Source organism: Pipistrellus kuhlii, unplaced genomic scaffold (assembly GCF_014108245.1).
Source record: "Pipistrellus kuhlii isolate mPipKuh1 unplaced genomic scaffold, mPipKuh1.p scaffold_m20_p_14, whole genome shotgun sequence".
NCBI lineage: Eukaryota > Metazoa > Chordata > Mammalia > Chiroptera > Vespertilionidae > Pipistrellus > Pipistrellus kuhlii.
Window position 1 is genome coordinate 22,396,195 of NW_023425449.1, and position 21,245 is coordinate 22,417,439.

Consider the following 21,245-nt stretch of genomic DNA (forward strand, 5'->3'; position numbering starts at 1 on the left):
CTCCATTCATCCCTAACACTATTTATCTTATAACTGGAAGTTTGTACTTTTTGACCACCTTCCTCCACCTCCTTCTCCTACCACCTTCCACTTCTGGTAACCACAAGTCTGAGGTTTTCTTGTTTTGTTTTGTTTTTAGATTCCACATATAAGTGAGATCATAGAATATGTGTCTTTCTCTGATAGTTACTTTTTTTTCTTCTTTTTTCCCCCTCATGTTTTCACACATATGCCCACTTTCTATTTTGCTAAGAAAGAGGTGTTTGATCATGTAACAATTTCTTTCCCACAGAGGAATGCCACAGCTACCACCAGGAGAACAGCTGCAGACCAGTAGCTGTGGAATCTGATAGTTACTTTTGAAGCATTTGTTAGATGTTCTTTTCCCCTAGAATAAAAATATGTAACTTTAGTAATTTATTGGTGAGATTATATATTTATGCAGAAAAGTTACTTATAGAACATATGGAGGTATATAATGAATAAAAAAATAATCAATGAAAAAACAAATACAATAATGATTCAAAGAGAGAAACGTCTGTGACCATTGTGACCAAAGAAGCTAAGAGTATTGGAGTAGCTTCCCCATATGCTTGAGATGTAGACAGAGCTGAACACAGACAGGAAACCACTCTAACCAGTCTTTGGGAACCAGGATGAGTTAGCTGGAGCTTGTGAAGTATGCTGAAATGCAGGCTAAATTTAGAGCTCAGATTCTAAAGTCTTTTTGATATTTTTCTCTCTCATAAAGCCCTTTCATTCTGGATAGACTGCAACCTAAAACTTTTTGAAAGGGGGACAACCTTCCTCCAGGAAAGAGGAACAGGAAGTATATTATGCATCTATGAGATTTACTAGATGGGAAAAATGAGCCTTCTCGCTACAAGAGCTGGCAGGAAGTTAGTTCTCTTCTCCCTCTTTTTAGGTACCTGCTAAAAAAAAAAAGAAAACTTTTGGTCATTTTCCCAGAACAAAGTAAATGATGGGATTTTGAAATTAACCTGCCTAGTGTTTTCCCAAGATAGGAAACTAGCATTAAAGTTAATGAAGGGTCAGAGGCTAGAACTGGAAACCATCCTCCCTTGAAAGACATAGAGATTTCTAGTGCCTGTCTCTCCTCCCTGTAACCCATCTCCATCTTCCACCTCTCCCTAATCTCTGTTTTCCTACCTAATTAATCAGAAAAATCTGCTTATTTCCTTAAGTAGATTGGGGAGGATTGTAAATTCTTCAATATTGCAAACAAACATGAAAAAAAAAGTGACTTATTTGTTTCTCTATAGCTACTTTGATCTCCTTCAAAGTAACTTAGGTGATGCACAATAATCAGAGTTCAATCACTTCATCTCTTTTTCTCCAAGAAATCAATTAAGATTGTGGGAAGAGGATATTTAGGTGGCACCCAGCAACTAGCAGTTGTGTTAGTTGAAACCTTTGAGAAGCAGATACTGCAGCAGAATAGGAGTTCAGGGGATTTATTGCAAGGCAATATCTGTGAGAATTAAAAGGGGGACTGAACAGGACTGAAACAGGACTGAACAGGAACTGCCTTCAGACAGCAGGTGTGGTACCTGTAAAAGGAAGGATGGAAGGAAGTGGGGGTGGGGTGGGGAGAGCAGGAAGATTCCAATGCAGATCTGACAGGGGCCCTGCTAATCCAACAGCAAGCTCCGGAGGAGAAATTGTTAGCAAGGTGTCCTTTTGGACAGAAATAACCAGGCCCTAGGACCCCCGCTATATTTAGTCATTGCAAGGGGCTACCCAGGAAGAGGGTGCTCTTGTCCCAAAAGGTGATTCTGAAGGCATTAAGGAAGCTGTCAGCTAACTGCACTTCTTGCAATGAGTCTGTCTTGAGGGGAGATCTGAGCAGTGTGCTGGCATTGCTACCACAGGTTCTTGGGATTCTTTGGGTTTTACTGGTCTCTATCTCAGCTGCCTTCTCTCTTGACAGATGACACTTCTAAGGAGCAACTGGTACTGGTGCCATTCCTAGGGAGTCTGTCACTTTCTCTTTAATGAGGCTGGCATAACTTGGGATCTTTTCTTCTCTATCTTGGTCAGGGAATTTTGAGTGTCCCTGGAAACTTGCCCACCCCTTCACTTTTAGGATGCTGTGACACCTTCTGGCAAGATCCTCAGAGAGCTCTCAAATAAATTTTACATACCCACCTGGGGACCCCATGGGAATACATCATACATACAAATTGACAGCAGCCACGTTGCCATTTTAAACAGAGAACGCCATGTCAAATTTGAACGTGAACACTGTATAGTATGTCTGTCCCAAATATTGTATGACACATTTATACCAACCAAACAAAAATCCAAAAAATAAAAATACAAATTAATAAATAAGCCAATTCATTCATTGATCCCAAACTCAAATTTAACTGGTGACATAATAATATATAAAGCTTGCTCTCTAACCTAAAAGAACTCAAGTAGTGACTAAGAGAACCTATAAAAATAACCCAAAGTAATAAGAAATGTAATTGAGATATGTGATTGAGGAAGATATGAGGACCTGAACAGGGTTTCAGATGGAACAGGACTGTTTGCTTAGTTGAATTCAGAGCAGTCCCATAGAGGTGATGATTCTTATGTTCTAATGTGAGTTCAAAGTCGTTTCCTAGGTGACAAGTCCAGGAGTGAAAGGCATTCTGAACAGAAGGATTAGACTTTCATAGTGGTCCAATAATTGCAGGTAGGGTACAGTGATGGCTCTGTGTCTGAAAAAGAAGATACAGTACTTAAAGAGTTCATAATTTTTAGATCAGTAATGGATAGCCAAACACAGAATTTGAGCAGGGACACACTACAAATCTGTATTATAGAAAGATCACCCTGACAATTGGATGGTTCCATGGTTCTCACACTGGAGGGGCATCTGAATCACCTGCAGGGCTGGTTGAAGCACAGGTGACAGGGCTCACCTCCAGGGGTTCTGATCCAATGGGTCTGGGATGGGACCTGTGACCTGCATGTATGACAAGATCTTAGGTGATGCTGGTGTTGCAGGTCTCAGGACTGTACCTCCAGAGCTACTGACGTAGAAGATATTATAGAATGGAGCCTGGCAAGGCCAAAGGAAAGGTCTTGATTAGATGCAATGTTTCCATTTTATAGATTTGTTTTTGCTCAATCCTCTCAATAACCTTTAAAAAAGTTAATCTATTACTATTGCTATTACTATCAGTGAGAGATATTTGTAATCCATTTTCCAAAGAAATGCATTATCTGTCAAGAAAAAGAAGAAACGAAGGGAAAACATTGCTGGTTCAAAACACCTTTTTAAAGTGAGGTACCTTCTGTCCTCTGTTTTGTAGTTATGGAGAGATGTCAGGCCTAAACTGTTTCATGAGAGACAGCAGAGTGGTCCAATGGCTTTGGAGCCAGACAAAACATCTGTTTCATGTGAAACCCTGTGCAGGTCCCTTATCTTCCTCAAGCACTTATCGTTCCTCATCTGTAAAATGTGATTAGTAACCCTTTCCTCTCAAACATAGTGGAGCGATAAATGAGATCGTATATATAAAATCCAGATACAAATTGGTCAGGCATATTATATGGATTCCCCTCCTTTTTTGAACCTGAATAAAACTAAAGTGTGTGTGCTCATGTGTGAGTGTGTGTGGGGGGGGAGGGGGCACATCCTACAGAGAGAGATTGGAGTTGGAAAACTAGGGGAAGGGCCATAATTAGATGTAATTTATTCTTTTTATGGATAATTTTTACTCAGTCTCCTCAATAATCTTAAAGAAGTTAATTATTGACATCAGCAAAAGTTATTTATATGAAATGATTTGAATTATGAGAGGTCAGGAAAACCATACATATAAAACACACACACACACACACACACACACACACACACAATAAGTAGATATGTGTATGTGTGTTAAGTGAGTGTGTGTGTTTGCTTTGTTTTTGTTTTCTTTTTGGTACTATTAGGAGTGTGGGCCAGATGTGGGAGAACAAGAACCAGGGTTAAAATTTTGTTTTTTCTCCTGCACTACCCAAGAATTCCCTATATGTTTTGACTTATCTCTTTGCTTTCTTGGAGTTAATTGTGCTTAAACTATGAAATCAGAGAATGATGTCACCCCCATCACCCCCCCCCACACACACACACACACATACACACACATATGAACACAGAAATCCTTTGCACATACACCATTCCTCTGTTCTCATCTCCATGTCCCTGGAACCCAGAGGAGTCTTTTTTCTTCTGAGTGGGTGGGCTCTTTGGACGTCATTAAGCTTTAATGACCTTTGCTTCCAGCAGAGAGTATACCTGGCTTGACTGTCAGACCAGGACACTTGCTTTTTCTCTGCCCATCTGCAAAGACAGCCGAGGTTCTGGAGCCCGGAGTTCAAGACTGCTCCTTGCATTACTTGAAAAGGAAAGAATGATGAAAACCACTCTTTCATGATGCAGTTCAGCCCTGAGAGTCTGGTTCTTGCCAAAGACACGTAAATGCTTACTGGGGTTTTTAATATCCCATTCAGAACTTGACATGTGAGCCACAGACAGTGTTTTCTTGATTGCTTCTGGATGTCATTAGTTGAGTCATTTTTAATCAGATACTGTCGTGCATATTCCTATAAGTAACTGCTTTTTGGGAGCTGGTTAAAAACTATAAAGCAAAAGCCAGCCAATTATCTAAGGCAGCTGGGATGTGGTAGAAAGAATGCTGGGACTGCATTTCTAAAAAGCTGCTTGTGAGTCCTAAATTTGACCAATAATTTAGCTGAGTAAACTTGGTCACATTGATTGAATCACCTCATTTCCTCCTCTGTGGGAAGGGCACAGTAATACATTCATCCTAGGACTGACTCAGTGAGAGAATATATGTGAATGTGTAGTATGTAATATATCATAGTGATGCATTATTTATTACTATGTATTATATATTACTGAGATATTACATCATCCATCCTGTACTCTCAAACTCACTTGACCCAGCCACTAATTCCTCTCTTATGTCAGAAGCTCATTAAAACTTATATCACAGTAAAGACTCAGTAAGAAATTATACGTAAAACTAGGGGCCCAGTACACGGATTCATGCACCTTGAAAGGAACTGTGGAATACGAGGCTGTGGTGGGCACAGGGGCGGGTCTCAGTCCATCCTCCACACTCCCACCCAGCTCCTCCTGCCTCTCAGATCCCCTGTATGCCAGCAGCCCTGCTCCCGCTGCCGCCGCTTCCACGTGCTGATGGCACAAGGTCCCACTCAAACTTGCTAATGGCGCAGAGGATTGGGGCCAGCACCAGCAGCAGGTGTGAGCAGTGGCTGCTGCCCCAGTGGCCCCTCAAACCAAGGGGAGGTGGAGAAGCCCTCAGGAGTGATAGAGCAAGCAACTGCCACTTGCACCTGTTGATGGTGCCAAGCGATTGGGACTGGCTCCGGGCACTGGCAGCGGGTGTGAATGGTGGTTACGGTGCCAGCAGTGGGTGCGAGTGAGGCCATCACTGGAAGTGGGTGCAAGTGGTGGCTGCTGGCCCTGATCGCCCCTTAGGAGCAGGGGGAGTTGGAGAAGTCTTGAGGGATGATCAGGGCCAGCAGGAGCCATTTGCACCCACTGATGGCCCTGAGCAATTGGGGCAGATGCTGGGCCCTGGTAGCGGATGTGGGTGGTAGTGGGACTGGTGCCGGCAGCAGGCGTGAGTGCCGGGTGGGACCTTGGCACACAGGAGCAAAGAATTTTCTGTAACCACCAGAGGCTCACCTTGATGACAGTGACCAGTGTCCCATCTTGGTCTGGCACTCCTGCTCACCTGCTCCACCATCCTGCCGCAGCCAATGCCTGCCATGTTCCACATTCTGCTGCCTGCCACTGATGCCCGCCATGTACTGTGCATGCCTCCTGGTGGTCAGTGCATGTCATAGTGACCAGTTGTTCAGTTGTTCGGTTGTTCTGCTGTTCAGTCTATTTGCATATTAGAGTATATATGACTTTTTAAACTATAAAATATGGCATATATTAGTATTATTACTTATTATTTTAATATAATAAAGCATAACATGCATGCTTATATCATGAATTATGATATATAATGTATGTGCTATCTTATGTACTATCATACATTATATAGAATATATTACACTACATTAAATTACTAGACATATTATAATATATCGGGTCTAGTAATAATTAATGTCGTTTTTAAACATTCATTTAAAATCTTGCTTGGCCTTGACTTGTATTGACATAACCTTCAAACACGTGGTATCTACAGAACGTGTGAAGTGCAATTAACAAGTTTTGCTTGAAAAAGTTTGTGTTTGGTTTGGTTTTTGTTGCAAAACTAGGGCTAAGAAGATGGCGGATGAAGAGCATATTCGGCACTGCATGCTTTACGAGTTCCAATTAGGAAGAAAAGCAAGTGAGGCTGCAAAAAACATCTGTAGTGCTCTTGGTCAAGATGCAGTTAGCGCCAGAAAATGCCGCGTTGGTTTGAGAAATTTCGCGAGGGAAATTTTTCGTTAGATGGCAAGAGTGGTCGAGGCCGTGTGTCCAATTTTGATCAAGAAGCTCTTCAAGCTCTTTTGGTGCAAAATCCTCAAATTACCCAACAAGAGCTTGCGACAACTTTAAATTGTTCACAAAAAACAATTTCCAATCAATTGCGTGCACTTGGCAAAGTCCAAAAGTTTGGAAAATGGGTTCCTCATGAGTTGACCGACAACAACCGTAATCAAAGAGTCACAATTTGCAGTTCGCTCCTCTCTCGTCAAAACCGTTTGCCGTTTTTAGAGCAAATTGTTACCGGAGATGAAGAATGGGTGCTGTATGTTAATTTGAAAAGGCGGCCTCAATGGTTGGACAAAAATGAGGCTCCGCAGCCCACGCCAAAACCTGACTTGCATGCGAAAAAAGTGATGTTGTGTGTTTGGTGGAATTTTAAAGGAATTCTTCATTATGAACTTTTACCATCTAACCAAACCATTACAAGTGCAGTGTATAGTGCCCAATTGGAAAGGTTAGCCCAAGCTTTAAGAGAAAAAGAACCCGCGCTGATTAATCGGAAGGGCGTAATTCTTCACCACGATAACGCATGACCGCATACTGCAAGAATCACTGCTGAAAAACTGCGCCAGTTGGAATGGGAAGTTCTCCCTCAACCTGCATATTCTCCTGATATTGCCCCTTCTGATTACCATTTGTTTCGTTCTTTGCAAAACTTTCTTCTTGGAAAAAAAATTTAATAATGAAGAATGCTTCAAAAATGCATTGACCAAACTTTTTGCATCAAAATCACAAGAATTTTACAACAGAGGGATTAAAATGCTTCCTAAGCGTTGGGCACAAGTAGTAGAAAACAATGGCAACTATATTGTTGATTAAATTTTGTTGTATTGTTTAAATAAATTCGATTTAAAAAAGTATTAGAAAACGACATTAATTATTACTAGACCTAATAATTTATGACAATATATCCTGATATATAAAAATGCAGGATCCGTGTTGTCCAAAATGACTGAAGGCTTGGCCAAACGCCAGGCTAGGGACCTGAGGGAGGGTGAGCTGATCAATCAGTGGCAGCGGTGACTGGCAAGTGGCTGAAAGGCAGACCTCTTGGTCCCTCCTTCCGGCCCTCAGACTCCAATTAATCGGTGGCGGAGGCAGAGCAGAACTGTGGACTGGCTCCCTTAGTAGTCCTGCAGGTTCAATCTCAAAAGGACGGGCCAGGCACCAACGGACCAGCACTGCTGGCACAATCCCCACAGCGCTGCTGGCCTCCTGGAACTTGGCCTTGGGTACTGTGGCCACTTCCCCTCCCTCAACACTCCACAAGGAAGAAGGGATACCACCAGCAGCGCCAGGAGCGACCAGCAGTGACTACTTTCCCATGCTTCCTCCAGGTCACTCAAGCCTGCCCTGCTCCAGATGAAAGTGATCACTACACATGGAAGAAAAAAAAAAATCTATGACAAAGGCCTGCCTTCACGAGCTCTTGGGAGCCTCTGAGTGCTAGGCACCCTGACTATTTTAGGAGCTTCAGGTGAGTGGGGAATGCAGAGGAGTCAGGAAACCTCCCTGGAGGTTGGGCCGTCAGTCTGATTGCAGATCCATCTGTCCTGCTGTCTGCCAACAGCCCTCTCTGTGGAGAATGGGAGAACAACAGGACGGGAGGGGGCGGTTCTGCAAACCCCAAAGGGAATCCAGGGTCCCAGTTACTCCACCTCGCCCACTGATACTTCAGTTTCTCTGTGAATCAGAGGCGCTTCCTGAGAGACCCTGGGCGGGCGCCTGGCATAGATACCTCTCCACATTTGCCTGTTCATGCACCAGGCCTCTAGTCTATAAAATAAAGGTAATAATAAATATGTAAATCAACCGAACAGCTAAACAGCAGAACAACTGTCCAGATGACTATGCTATGACATGCACTAGTGCCAGGCCAGCCAAGGCAGGTGCGATGTGATTGGTTGGGGGCGGGGGGGGGGGGGGGGTAGGTGTCATCATCCCACAATTGTCCCACAGAGGGAGGCCCAGGTCACTAGCCGGAGGGGCAATCAATCAGGGGGGCTCTGCGATTGTTTCAAAGAGGAAGACCCAGGGCCCTGGTCGGTGCTGCTGCAGCGGTGGGTGGGCAGAGCTTCCCTTTGTGGGGCAATTGGTTGCAGGGCTCCTGGACTGCAAGAGGGCCCAGGCCAGGCTGAGGGACACCCCACAGTGCACAAATTTCGTGCTCTGGACCTCTAGTAATATACATAATAGAGTATATGTTATTATATAATATATACTAGGGTATATTATTTATGCAAGATTATTTATTAGTAACTGATATTATAAGCCAAGTGTTTCAGACAATCTGATCATGGGAAGATAAAAAATCATTTTAAAGTAGCTTTTACTAGTTTAATAATGATACTGTTGATGAGAAAAACATGTGGAAGGTGAACATAACTACTTTTAGAAGCCATTTGAGGTCATTTTACTCAAATTAGCAAAATCTAATGAGTGAGGAGCTTTACGCAACCATTTTATTGATTCTTGTGAAAACTATTCTGAAATATAATACTATTATAAAACACACCTGTCCTTGACTAATTCCTATCTATAATAATAAAAGCATAATATTCTAATTAGAGCAGACAGCAGAACAAACTGGAGGAATTTGTGGCAGCGGGGGCTGAGGCAGAGGCGGTAAGGGGAGATCAGGCAGGCAGACAAGTGGTTCGGGCAATCAGACAGGTAGGAAGAGGTGGTTAGGGTCAATCAGGCAAACAAGCAAGTTTTTAGTGGTGATGAGGAAGGCTGGCAAAGTGGTTAGGGACAGTCAGGCAGGAAGGTAAGTGAGTGGTTAGGAGCCAGTAGTCCTGGATTGCGAGAGGGATATCTGATGGCCAGTTTAGGGATCGGGCCTAAACCAACTGTCAGATATCCTCTGAGGGGTCTCAGATTGTGAGAGGTATATGCTGGGCTAAGGGACCCCCCCCCCCCTTCCCATGCACAAATTTTGTCCACCGGGCCTCTAGTCACTTATAAAGTTACGAAAATGGTTTAGAATGTTTTCATACATATTGATCTGCTTCGACTCATCTTCAGCTTGAGGAAACTTTAAAATTATCCCCTTGCACATTACTTATCTTTCATGTGTGATGTGTGCTATGGTTTATACACTTGAGCATTTAAATCCTCTCCACCTCCTAGGACCTAGGTGTTCTCTATTAAGACACCAGGCCAAGTGCAGCAGGGACTACAGATCCTGTCAGGAATAGCGATGCATTTCCTGATGCTATTACAAAAACAAGAATGTCTTTATTAAAACAGCTAACAGAAATTATCAGTCAGTAAAACTAAACCTAATATGAGTTTCTACCAACTGTCCATTTATAAAAGTCAGAAAATTAGGCATCATCTTAGACATTTTTCTCTACTTCACTTAAACGTCCAATATTTTGCCAAGAGTAGTCAACATTTCCATCTAGAAATTTAGACACTCACCCTCTTCTTTCCTCCTCTAATGGGACCACCAACCCTCAGCCATCAGCTACTAGGTGCTCTCATCTATCCTGTTCTCCTTAATGCACCAGTCATTTCAAAGCAGAAATGGGATTATGTCTACCTCATTCTTCACCCCTTTCCTTCATTTTCTCCAAGCCTTTTAAAGGCTTATTTTTGTTCTTTGGATAAAAACCAAAATCACTCACCCAGTTTGCAGATCTTTGGGTTGTTTTCCCCATCCATCTGTGAGTGTCACCTGCACTTTGCTCATCTTTAATCTGTCCTCATTTCCCTCATTGTTCCTATGTACGTACCAAGATCCTGTCTCTTCTGCCATCCTGTCTTTGTACACACTTCTCCCATGCTTGGAATATCTCCACCCATTTCCTTTATATCTGACGAATAACTCTTCATCCTTCACATTTCCTGTTATGTCACTCTCATAGGACACTGCTCCTAAACACCCATGGCAATTCAAGTCCCCTTGTTAATTCGCTCATATAACTAACTTAGATCTAATCACCCTGGATTTCATTTTGTAAAATTCTGTTATCTCTAGACTTAGACTATTCCTACTTACAATGTGTCTCCAACACAAAACAAAAGGCATAATTGTGACAGTCCTGGGCAAGTCAGGATGAGCTGATCATTCTAGTTGCATTCAAAATTATATTTAAAAATAAAGTTTAACGGCATAGGGAATATAGTCAATAATATCGCTAACTATGTGTGATGCCAAGTGGGTACTTACTGGGGGGATCGTTTTATAAATTGTATAAATGTCCAGCCACTATGTTTTGCACCTGAAACTAATATAAAGTAATATTGGATGTCAAGTATAATTTACAAATAAAAAAAGAAACGCAACTATTTGCAGTGAAGGATGTTAACTAGACTTGTTATGATTCTTTTGCAATATATGCATGTACTGAATCATTATGTTGTACACCTGAAACTAATATAATGTTATATGTCAATCATATCTCAATAAAAAAATTTAAAATAAAATAAAATGAAGTTTAAGGATTAAAGTCCTTTTCTTCAACATGCTGTGCTTGTTACCTGTCCTTAAATATTAGAATCCTAAACCTCTATTTTTCTTTGAAATTTAACAAAATATTTTACTCGTAAATTTCATTGCTTTTGTGCCACTTTCATAAATTCCTCTAACTGGAGTTTTAGTTTCCTAGCTGCTGGGATTCATGGCAAGGGAACACTAAAAAGAAATCTTGTATTTTTTGAAGGAAGGCATTCAAACACCAGTCCTGCCATTTACTATATGACCTTGAGGGGAAAAATATGTTCTCCCGTCTATGGATCTAAAAATTCTAAATTCACAGAATTGTGAAAGCAACCAGATATGATTGTATATAAAAAAACACCTAAAATAGTATTTGCCATAGGGTAGATACCCATGAGTCTATTTGCACCTCTTCCATCAGGAAGAGTCTGATTGGAAGAGTTAAAAGCACCCCTCCTTTGCCTGTGTTCAAGTAGAGAGCCATGGCTTCACTGACGTAGAACTCAGTGTGTCTCTTTAATTGCCCACTACCAACCTGAAACCTTTGTGATTTGCAAAGAAGCCATTGTATGTCACTTCCCAGAGAATGCTTTAAATCAAATCCCCCCCCCCCTTTTTTTTCTTTCAGACATATATAAAGCGGTTTTGTGCTTGTGAGTGATTTTATTAGTATATGTTCAGACTTCATCTAAGACGTTACAAGCAGTCTGGGGCAGAAGGCCATGTGCCAGCTGCAGAGAGAGCATGCCCTCCTCTGTTTCAGGTGCAAGCCCCATGCTTTTGTTGCCGCGAGACTTCAAGGGAAGGGTCTGCGGCAGTATTTATTTGGTTTATGGTAACCTCTCAGATGTATCGCATCTGCTTTGCAGTCAAGGATGTGGGGCTCCCTTCTGGTAGCTTGCTGCCTGCCGCAGACAACAGGCATGTTTGTCCTCGCCAGCTTTGATCTTTTTTGCCTGGTATCTAAATGAAGCCTTTCTTGTGCCTTCAAAGCTCAGTGACTTGTTTGGCTTCCAGTTACAAAACAGCACTGCTCCTGCCACCACCAGGTTCCCCTGTCCTCACTTCCCTTCTAGCTACTGCAGTTGGAGGCCTGATGAGATGGAGTCAAGATGGGATGTAACCAATATGTAAAAATCAAGCGAAGCGAGTAAGAGAGGGGAGCGATACTTCCCAGGGTGGCACAGGCCCAGAGACTTCGCTTACCTGAGTTGAGGTTTAGGGGTGGATAGGAAAAGAAGACAATGTAAGAAAAATTGGCAACCTTAACAGAATGCATTTTCACTGTGGCTGAGAACAGGGATGCCAGATTCAGGCAGCCTGGATTGTGAACAGTTATTAGCTGTGATTAAACTCTCCAAGTTGCAAGTCTCAGTTTTTTTGTTTGTTTGTTTTTATTTGTTTTTTTGCTTATTAATGAAGGGGATGATAGCATTGATCTACCTCATGATGAGTACCAGATAAGCTTAGTACAGCTCTGGATATAGAGCAAGGACTCAATGAATAGGATTTTAGGTTATTAATAGTGCATTTTTATCAATATTAGTTAGTGTCCAAATAAAAATGGTTTCTTCCCTTCTGTTTCTGGGGAAATGGCACTGATTCATGAAGGCCACGTTCAAATGTTTACTATTGCCATCTAGGATAGCCAGGGTGCTGGGTATTAGAGCTACATGCATGAAAACATAGAATCTGCTTTAAAGGGTATTTACTGTCTTTTCTGTCTTCCTAAAGCTTGTTATTTATAATTTGGATATCAGACTAATTGAATTGAATTAGTAATTTAATTAATTAGCTAGTACAGAAGGCTATAAGCTCCCCGAGGTCAGGCCCCTAGTACCACCCACCACTGCATCCCAGAACCTTCTACAGATATTTGATCATAAAGAGAAATATTATATGGTGACTAACAGCTCAAACCACCCCTGACTAGTTGTGCAACCTTGAGCGTGATGAAAGACCTCTCTGTTCATCAGTTTCTTTATCTGTGAGATGGGACTAATTGAACCTGATGCTTAAGTCAGCTGTGAGACTGAAACATGACAACATATATAAGGTACCTGAAACATATTGATTGCCCAGTGTTCATTGTTATCAATATTATAAGGATGTGGACAAATGATCTGAGTCATAGGATCCTGGTATCTGCTCTGTTCTTTAACACAGATGGGTTCCTGCTTTATTTTATTCTAGAGGTCTGGTGCATGAAATTCATGCATGAGTAGGGTCCCTAGGCCTAGCAGGTGATCAGGGCCAATCAGTGCCTTCCAGCTGCCAGCCAGTGCCTTTCTTCATTCCACGCCACTCCCTAGTGATCAGCGTATGTCATAGTGAGCGATTGATCGAACTCCCGGTTGAACTCAAAAGGCTTTGAATATTAGCCTTTTATATACCTAGATCTTTACTAGAGGTCTGACGCACAAATTCATGTACAGGTTGGATCCCTCGGCCATGCTGGTAATATTGGCTGATTGGAGCCATCTTGCCCAGTCCCAATCAGGACCGATTGAGGGAAGGGACTGTGGGAGATTGGCCGGCTGTGGGAGGTTGGCTGTGGGAGCACACTGACCACCCAGTGGCCATGGGGGAAGATGGGGCCTATGCCAGAAGCAGGTGCAAGTGGGGCTGGCACCGTCAGTGAATACAGGTGGAGGCTGCTTCCCTGATTGCCCTCAGGAGCAGGGGGAGGTAAAGAAGCCTTCATGGGTAATTGGGGCTGGCAGCCACTGGTCACACCCACTGACAGTGCCAAGTGATAGGACTGGTGCTGGGCACCGACAGCAGATTGAGGGGCAGCTCTAGTGCCAGCAGCAGGTGTGAGAAGCATCTGTTGGCCCCAATCATCCCTCGAAAGCAGGGGAAGGTGGAGAAGCCCTAAGAGGCAATCAGGGCCAGCAGTGGGAGCAAAGAACTTTCAGTAACCTAGGCTCACCCCAATGACAGCAACCGGCACCCACCTTGGTCTGGTGCCTCCGCTCATCTGCTCCACCATCCTGCCATAGCCAACATATGCCATGTTCTGTGCTCTACCACCTGCTGCTGTTGCCCACCATGTTTCACGTGCACCCCGTGGTGATCAGTACACATCATAGTAACATGTTGTTTGGTTGTTTGGTTGTTCAGTTGTTCCACCATTTGGTCTTTTTTCAAAATGTGGAAGTGAGGAAATACAGAAGCATGAAGTATGATTTTTCTCTAGGGACTTTAATTCTCAAATGATAAGTTGGATTTTATAGTTACTGAGCATCAAGTATAGGAAAGAACATGACTGGTCTTTTAGTGTTGCTTAAAAAAAAATCGCATTGGGTAAGATCTTCCAGTTGAATGGAAAACAAATATCCCAGAAAAAATTTATGAAAAATGGGAAGACCAAAGTAGGAATGTAAAAGAAGAGTTTGGGAGAGGCCAAAGAGTAGATAATACAGTCAATAGCTAGTGTACCGAAGTCCTGGAAGAAGAGAGATGAACTCTCTCCCATGTCAAAGTACAGCCACCATATTCTCTTCCAGTGCTCAGAGGAGATGAATGGGGAGGTGACTGAATACTTATCACTTCAATGACTTCTCTTTGTCTTCTTCTCCCCTAATGATGCCCCCATATTCATTTTCTCTTCCAGGCCACTGAAAGTACAAGGTTCCTTGTGATATTCACCAATGCCTTTGATACTTTGGCACTATCAACATAAAATAGCTGAAGGGATAGAAGGAGAATAAAGAAATCAAATAAATACAAAAGTGTCCATATTAGTGCCACATGATTCATCTGGTAGTGTGATACATGCAAGTATAACATCACTAGTTCTGCTTTAACTGCACCTTCCTCATGCATAACACCCTGTTCCATGCCGTGTATAAAGCATTTAAAATGCCAGTTAACACCAAGGGTGACCCATACCTCCCCCAAGCAGAAAAAGTGGATTCAGTGAGAATGTCTAAGAAATATTACACTATTCCCACTAAATCTATCTGATAACTATAGATTCTTCCAAAATAAGAAAATGTTTCCAATGTTAAGGAAGTAAGCATTTTACATCTCATAACCTACATTTTGTCTATTTCAAGAAATTATGAAAGGGAAAACAAATAGTTTACAAATCTAGGTAGTTTCTATTATTTATTTTATTTTAGCAAATAGCATAGTTATGTTGTTATGTTAGGACAAATAATGAAGACAAAAAAAGATTTGAAGACATGCTGAGACCGGTTTGGCTCAATGGATAGAGCGTCAGCTTAGGGACTGAAGGGTCCCGGGTTCGATTCCTGTCAAGGGCATGCACCTTGGTTGCGGGCATATCCCCAGTAGGGGGTGTGCAAGAGGCAGCTGATCGATGACTCTCTCTCTCATCGATGTTTCTAACTCTATCTCCCTTCCTCTCTGTACAAAATCAATAAAATATATTTAAAAAAAAAAAAAAAAAAAAGGATTTTAAGACAGAGTGCCCAGATTGGAATACTTGCCCTGCCAATGACAAGTCATGCGAACTTGTTAAACAGAGATGACAAAAATACCTCACCTTATAAGGTTTGGAAGAGAACTGAGTATTTTAGAGCAATAGCTGGCACACCCAGAAAGTGAAGTGACTGTCCTTAAGGGTCACAGTTTTAACAACTGTAAACAACTAGGCTGTGCTTAAAAATGATTTGCTTTGAAAGAGCCGTGGTTACCGCACCCTTACCTCTAAGAAATGGACCACTGCATTCCAGAGCTGTGCCAGCAACTCATCAATCCTCTCTAGTGTACCACTCCAGGCCGTAGGAGCAGGGGGACTCCTGGCAGAGGGCAGAAGACCCGTGACAGTCTTGTTTTTCTCTATAAACCAAGTTCCTCCACCTACTAAAACATCAGAAAACGTGCTCACTTCAAGGGCAGGATCATTTCAGCCCTGAACTAGAAGATTGGCATTCCTCTTGTGGATTTCAACACACACACACACACACATACACACACACACACACACACACACCCCCTCACTAACACAGGTCTTAGGTTAAAACATTTAAATGACATGTTCTTCTCCCTCCATCTCCTGTCTTTCTCTCCTCCCACCTTCCACTCCCCCTCTGGCCTTTTATTTGTTTACAAACCTTGAGTTTCAAGCCACTAAAGAACTCAGGTCATTTTCACTTTAAAAAATGACTTTTCATTCAGGAAGGAAATCCGTAGGAGCAACAAGGCTTAGCTGAACCCTTACTAAATAGTTTCATGTCCCAGTGATTCAAGGCCCTGGCACTCGGGCGATCCCTCGCATTATTCTCTGAATGCCATGACCTATATGTCAAAGTGAGAGGATGCTTGGGGATGTTTCTTGTCTTTGAAGGGCAATGCTCCGGGGACAAAGAGGTTCTTTTACTGGGCAGTAATGATGGCCGCGAGGTGGGAGCCATAAACCAGGCAAGCCTGGGCAGAGCGCATGCTGACATTTTTCATTCCTAATATCCCACAAGTATTTCAGCTTCAACAGAGCCTCTGTGCAGATGAAAAGGAACTTTTTTGTTTTTTGATTTTGTTATATTATGTTTGAGAATTCCTACCAGCCTCCCAATTACCCATTTGAAGATAAACTGGCAAGAACTATTTCCATCACCTTTATATGCTCCATTTTACAAGCAAAAAGAAACATTAGTATTGGTGTTGTTTTCTCACAATATGAGATCCAAGCCTCTTCTTCCCTAGCCTGCCTCACCTTTTTTTGTCTATAAGGCTTCAGAATCCTATTGTTTAGTCTCACTTGCCCACAGCCAGCCCCCAGTGCTGTGCAAGTAAGCAGACTAGATCCCAGACATTAAATTTTAAGAAATAAAAAAATAAAAGGCAAGGGAAACTTGTAAACATGAATGACCTATTCTGAAAGACAAGAACAGACATTTTGCACAAAGCCAGATTGAGACGTGGGGGGCAAAACTGCCAAAGTCAGCAGGGGGCGGATGCATGTGCAATAAATGTCTTTAAAAAGCAGCTACAGTGCATTTTTTTTTTTTGAATGGAAGAGTTTTTTTCATACCTTTGCTAAGCTCGCTTGTTATTGGGTGTCTTGTTTGCTCCATCTAGCAATAGTTCATAAGACTTTTATCCCCATTAGGCACTCAACCTACTCCCTTGGTGGAAAACTTCATTCAGAGCTTCCCTCCCTTCCTTCTTTTCTTCGTTTTTTGTTTGTTTGTTTGTTTTTGTTTTTTGGGTTTTTTTTCCCTCCTGTTCAAACATCTTTTTAAATGTGTACTATGTGACAGGCACTGGGCTCAGTTCAAAGGAACAAAACCACCAAAAGTAATAACACAGGCCCTTCCCTTATAGTTTCTAGGCTAGTTGGGAAGAGATATAAAATAGATAACTATGTGCACACCAGTGTAACAACCATGGAAGCAAAGTCTAGACTCTAGGGAGTGATGGAAACCTGTACTGAAGACTTCACCTCATTATGGATGTCAGAGAATTTTCCCTGAGAAATGGCATTGAAGCTCACACGTGAAGGAAAGTACAATGAAGTATCACAGAATTTTTGATAGAATTCTATTTAGGAGACAATAAGAGTGGGAAAGAAAGTGAGAGATACTAGGAAAGAAAGAGGGGTTTGGAGCTCTCTAGAGGAGGATATGTTTGAGCTGAATATTAAAAAAGTAAAAGTACCTAAAATAAAAGCAAATTAAATCCCCCAGCAAGAAAATATTGACTTCCATTCAACAGATTCACGCTTCTTTTCTGTACTTAAGATTGTTTTAACTTTGCTTTTTGATCTTGTAGATGTTTCTTGGTTTTCACCAGTTAGTATCTCTTTCCTCACTTTGTAAATTTATAGTAAAAGGAATAATTCACAACCAAAGTCATCTTCCTTTTTTGTTCACTGATAATAAAACTCATAGTAATCACAACAATCAGAAGGGAATAGTGATAACAATAGTTTATCAGTGAGAATGAAATTATAGGTAAGTTTTCCCTTTTTTACTTTGTTCCTAGATTTTTTAAATATATTTTGATATTTCCTTAATTCTTTTCTTTTAACCAAAAAGTTTATATCTTTTCATCTTAATTTTGTGTGTGTTTATAAGCAATGTCACTATCAAGGTTTTTACTCTATTATTCTTGGTTAAATGATGGTCGCCTGAAATTCACACTTCTTTAAAGCTAAGGTAATACATGTAGATTTCCAACAGTTTAGGCTTTCTTTCTACTTCTACTCTCAACTTTGTCCTGCTCTGTTTCAGTCAAATATCTAACCCAGCCTTCAATTTCCACCCTCAAAGCATTGTGAGTTGCTATTCTGGAGTGATAGTACTATCTGGATAATGATGTCTTCTAAGCGATCCTGTTAATCCTGACAGCTTCTCTCCCAGACCATTGTTCTATTTGTTATTACACAGGTCTTCATTTTTGCCTTCACTTTTGTGATTTATATCCATCTTTCCTAAACACAATTTTAGAGTGTTTATTTAAATCTATGAAGTTGAGAGTAATTTTAGTTAAAGTAAAGCTCATGTTCTAAAGATAATACATTGCGTTTTTATTGTAAAAGTGATCAAGGAAAGAATTTTTGTCGTCTTACGACCCTAATATACTTTCTTCCAACAGCTAAATTAAAAATTATTTCTCATTTTTCTATACCATTTTTAACACAAAATAGCAGCATTCAGCCATTTTCTTAGCATTTGTTGAGTACTGACTGTACACAGGGCTTAAGCCTGGAGTGGGGCAATGGCCATGTACTCTCCATACAAGGTTACATGCAAGTAGTGGAAACAGTTCTTGTCTTGCTCACAAGTTCAGTGAGAAAATGTTCAAACTTTGCTATAAAATATAATGTTTGCTGTTTTTTTCTTTCTTATTTAACAGAATAAGCATATTACCATTTATCTTGAGCTTTCTAAGAGTGTTTATCATAAAAGATTATAGCATTTTTGTCACTTTTTTTACATTCATTGAAATGATTGTATTTTTCTCCTTTCTTCTATGATATTAAATCACCTTAATTTATTTCCAAATGTTAAATCATTACTTGCTTTTATGCAGTAAACCTAACTGTGCTGTGATATGTGCTATTCATTTTGTATATCACTGGATTTCATTTGCTAGAATTATGTTTAGGTTTTTTGCAACTATGTTCATGAGAGAGATTAGCCCATAATTTTCTTCTCTTATCATGTGCTCTTAAGATTCATTGGGAAATGATCCCTCTTTCTTTAACCATATTGTACAGGTGTATAAAATTAGTGTAATCTCATCCTTAAATGTTTGGAATAATTTACCACTGAAACCATGGATGAGTAAACTGATCCCTAGAAGGTAAAATCATAGGCCCAAAGTCACCCAGCAAGTTAATGGAAAAATTAAAACACAGGCCAGGTTTCTAGACTTCCAGTTTAGGACTGTGTTCACTCTGCTTCTCATTTCAATGTTACTTTTTATTATGCTATCTATACTAATTAGAATTAGTTCTGAAAAAAAGAAACCATGCTGGATATATGAGGTAAAATGCTGTTTAATATACAATATTGGACTTTGTATCTTTTATTGGTCTGGAGCAGGTAGACCTCTGTGGAAGTTTAAGGATAGCATGGAATTCACCACCAATGGTCTCTGTTTCCTGTAGCACTGAAATGGCAGGATTCTCAGAAGGAATCAGGGAGCCACGAAGCACACCCATGTTCGCTGTCTGCCATGCAAATCTTACATGAGTACCTTCCATAGGCTAACCTAATAGAACATTGCTGGCCTTGGAGTCGGATAAATACTCTTTCCCAGAATCAAACACAGGAGGAACAAGGAAGAGCTTAAGAGTGTGGTGATATTCTAAGCAACAACAATGTTTGGCATCAAGTCAGAATTTGAAATAAATAGTATGCCCATTTTTCCTTCAGGTATTGTATTTTGTTAATGCCCTGGATGACGAACAATAAGGATAATAGCTTTATTATATCATTAACTATTTAATTAATGACTTTCCCTCTTTAACTGCTTTCTTCTTCTATTGACCCTTTTTAAGCTGCAGTTTCAGTGGGAGTTTTTTTTGTTTGTTTGTTTGTTTTCTTTTTTAGCATAAATTAAATAGATGGTGACATTATCAAATCACTCTTTTGGGCACAGGTGAAAGAGTGTATACACACACTTGCTCAGGCTATTTGATTACATCCTGACATTTAAGTACTTACACAGACAATGGGGGTGAAGGCCTGGGATGGAGAGCAGGGGCAGGGGCAGGCTAGAAGAGGACAATGGGGGATAAAAGAGGCTATATAGAATATTTTCAACAATATTTTTTAAAAAGAGAAACTGTAGTCTAAATTTTTTTATATAGCCAGTGATGACCCAAAGATGGAATGTAAACATTTATATGACTATGCAAAGAAATCCAGAAATTTTTATTTTATTGATTTTTCACAGAGAGGAAGGGAGAGGGATAGATAGCTAGAAACATTGATGAGAAAGAATCATCAACCAGCTGCCTCCTGCACACCCCCTACTGGAGATGTGTCAGCAACCAATGTACATGCCTTTGACCGGAATCAAACCTGGAACCTTTCAGTCCACAGACCAACGCTCTATCCACTGAGCCAAACTGGTTTCGGCTGAAATCCAGAAATTTTGACACTTAAAAATCTCCATAAAATGATTCCATTTATATAGGAAAAACATATCTTGCTGTAAAACCTATGTCAAAGGAAAAAAAAAAATATATATATATATATATATATATGAGATTATTAAATTTCTGGAATAAAGAATCTGAAAAAAATCATAGTCATTTTTTTAGGAAGAAAGTATATACAGCTACATACATATACAAATTAGTTTATGATTTAGACTACCAGTTTAGATTTAGTCATGAGCTTCCTAAAATCTACCCAGGCATGAACTTCTTTAACTCAGGTTAATAAACCCTGATAATCACAAATAATAATAAAAATGACTAAAATAAACTATAAAAAATTAACATATTTTTCTAAATGTTTTCAAATAATTCTTGCCTGACATTTTGGAATAAATATCTTAATTCTCTATACTTTAAGTATAACAATTGCATTTATGAGATACTTTATCGAACCACATATGCAGAATAGTACACATAATAATAGTAGTGATTCTTTGAGGGTGCTCACAATGTCTTCTCCATTCATTATCTTGTTTAATCCTCATGCGGAATCTTATTATTTTTCTTTTAGTATAGATGGTTATAGTGACTTTTAGATAGATTATATAAATCACAAGTTTTATATTTGGTCAGTGTTGGATGGAGCTTTATTCCTGAGCAGTCTCAAGCCAGAGCCC

At 40.6% G+C, this 21,245-nt stretch overlaps 1 non-coding gene across 1 annotated transcript; it reads right to left on the reverse strand.

Moving 5' to 3' along the window:
• Positions 1-213: 213 nt before the first annotated feature.
• Positions 214-345, reverse strand: LOC118718736. Its single transcript, XR_004987912.1, has one exon. It is a non-coding gene; the product is annotated as a small nucleolar RNA SNORA41 (small nucleolar RNA).
• Between the last annotated feature and the right edge of the window lie 20,900 nt (positions 346-21,245).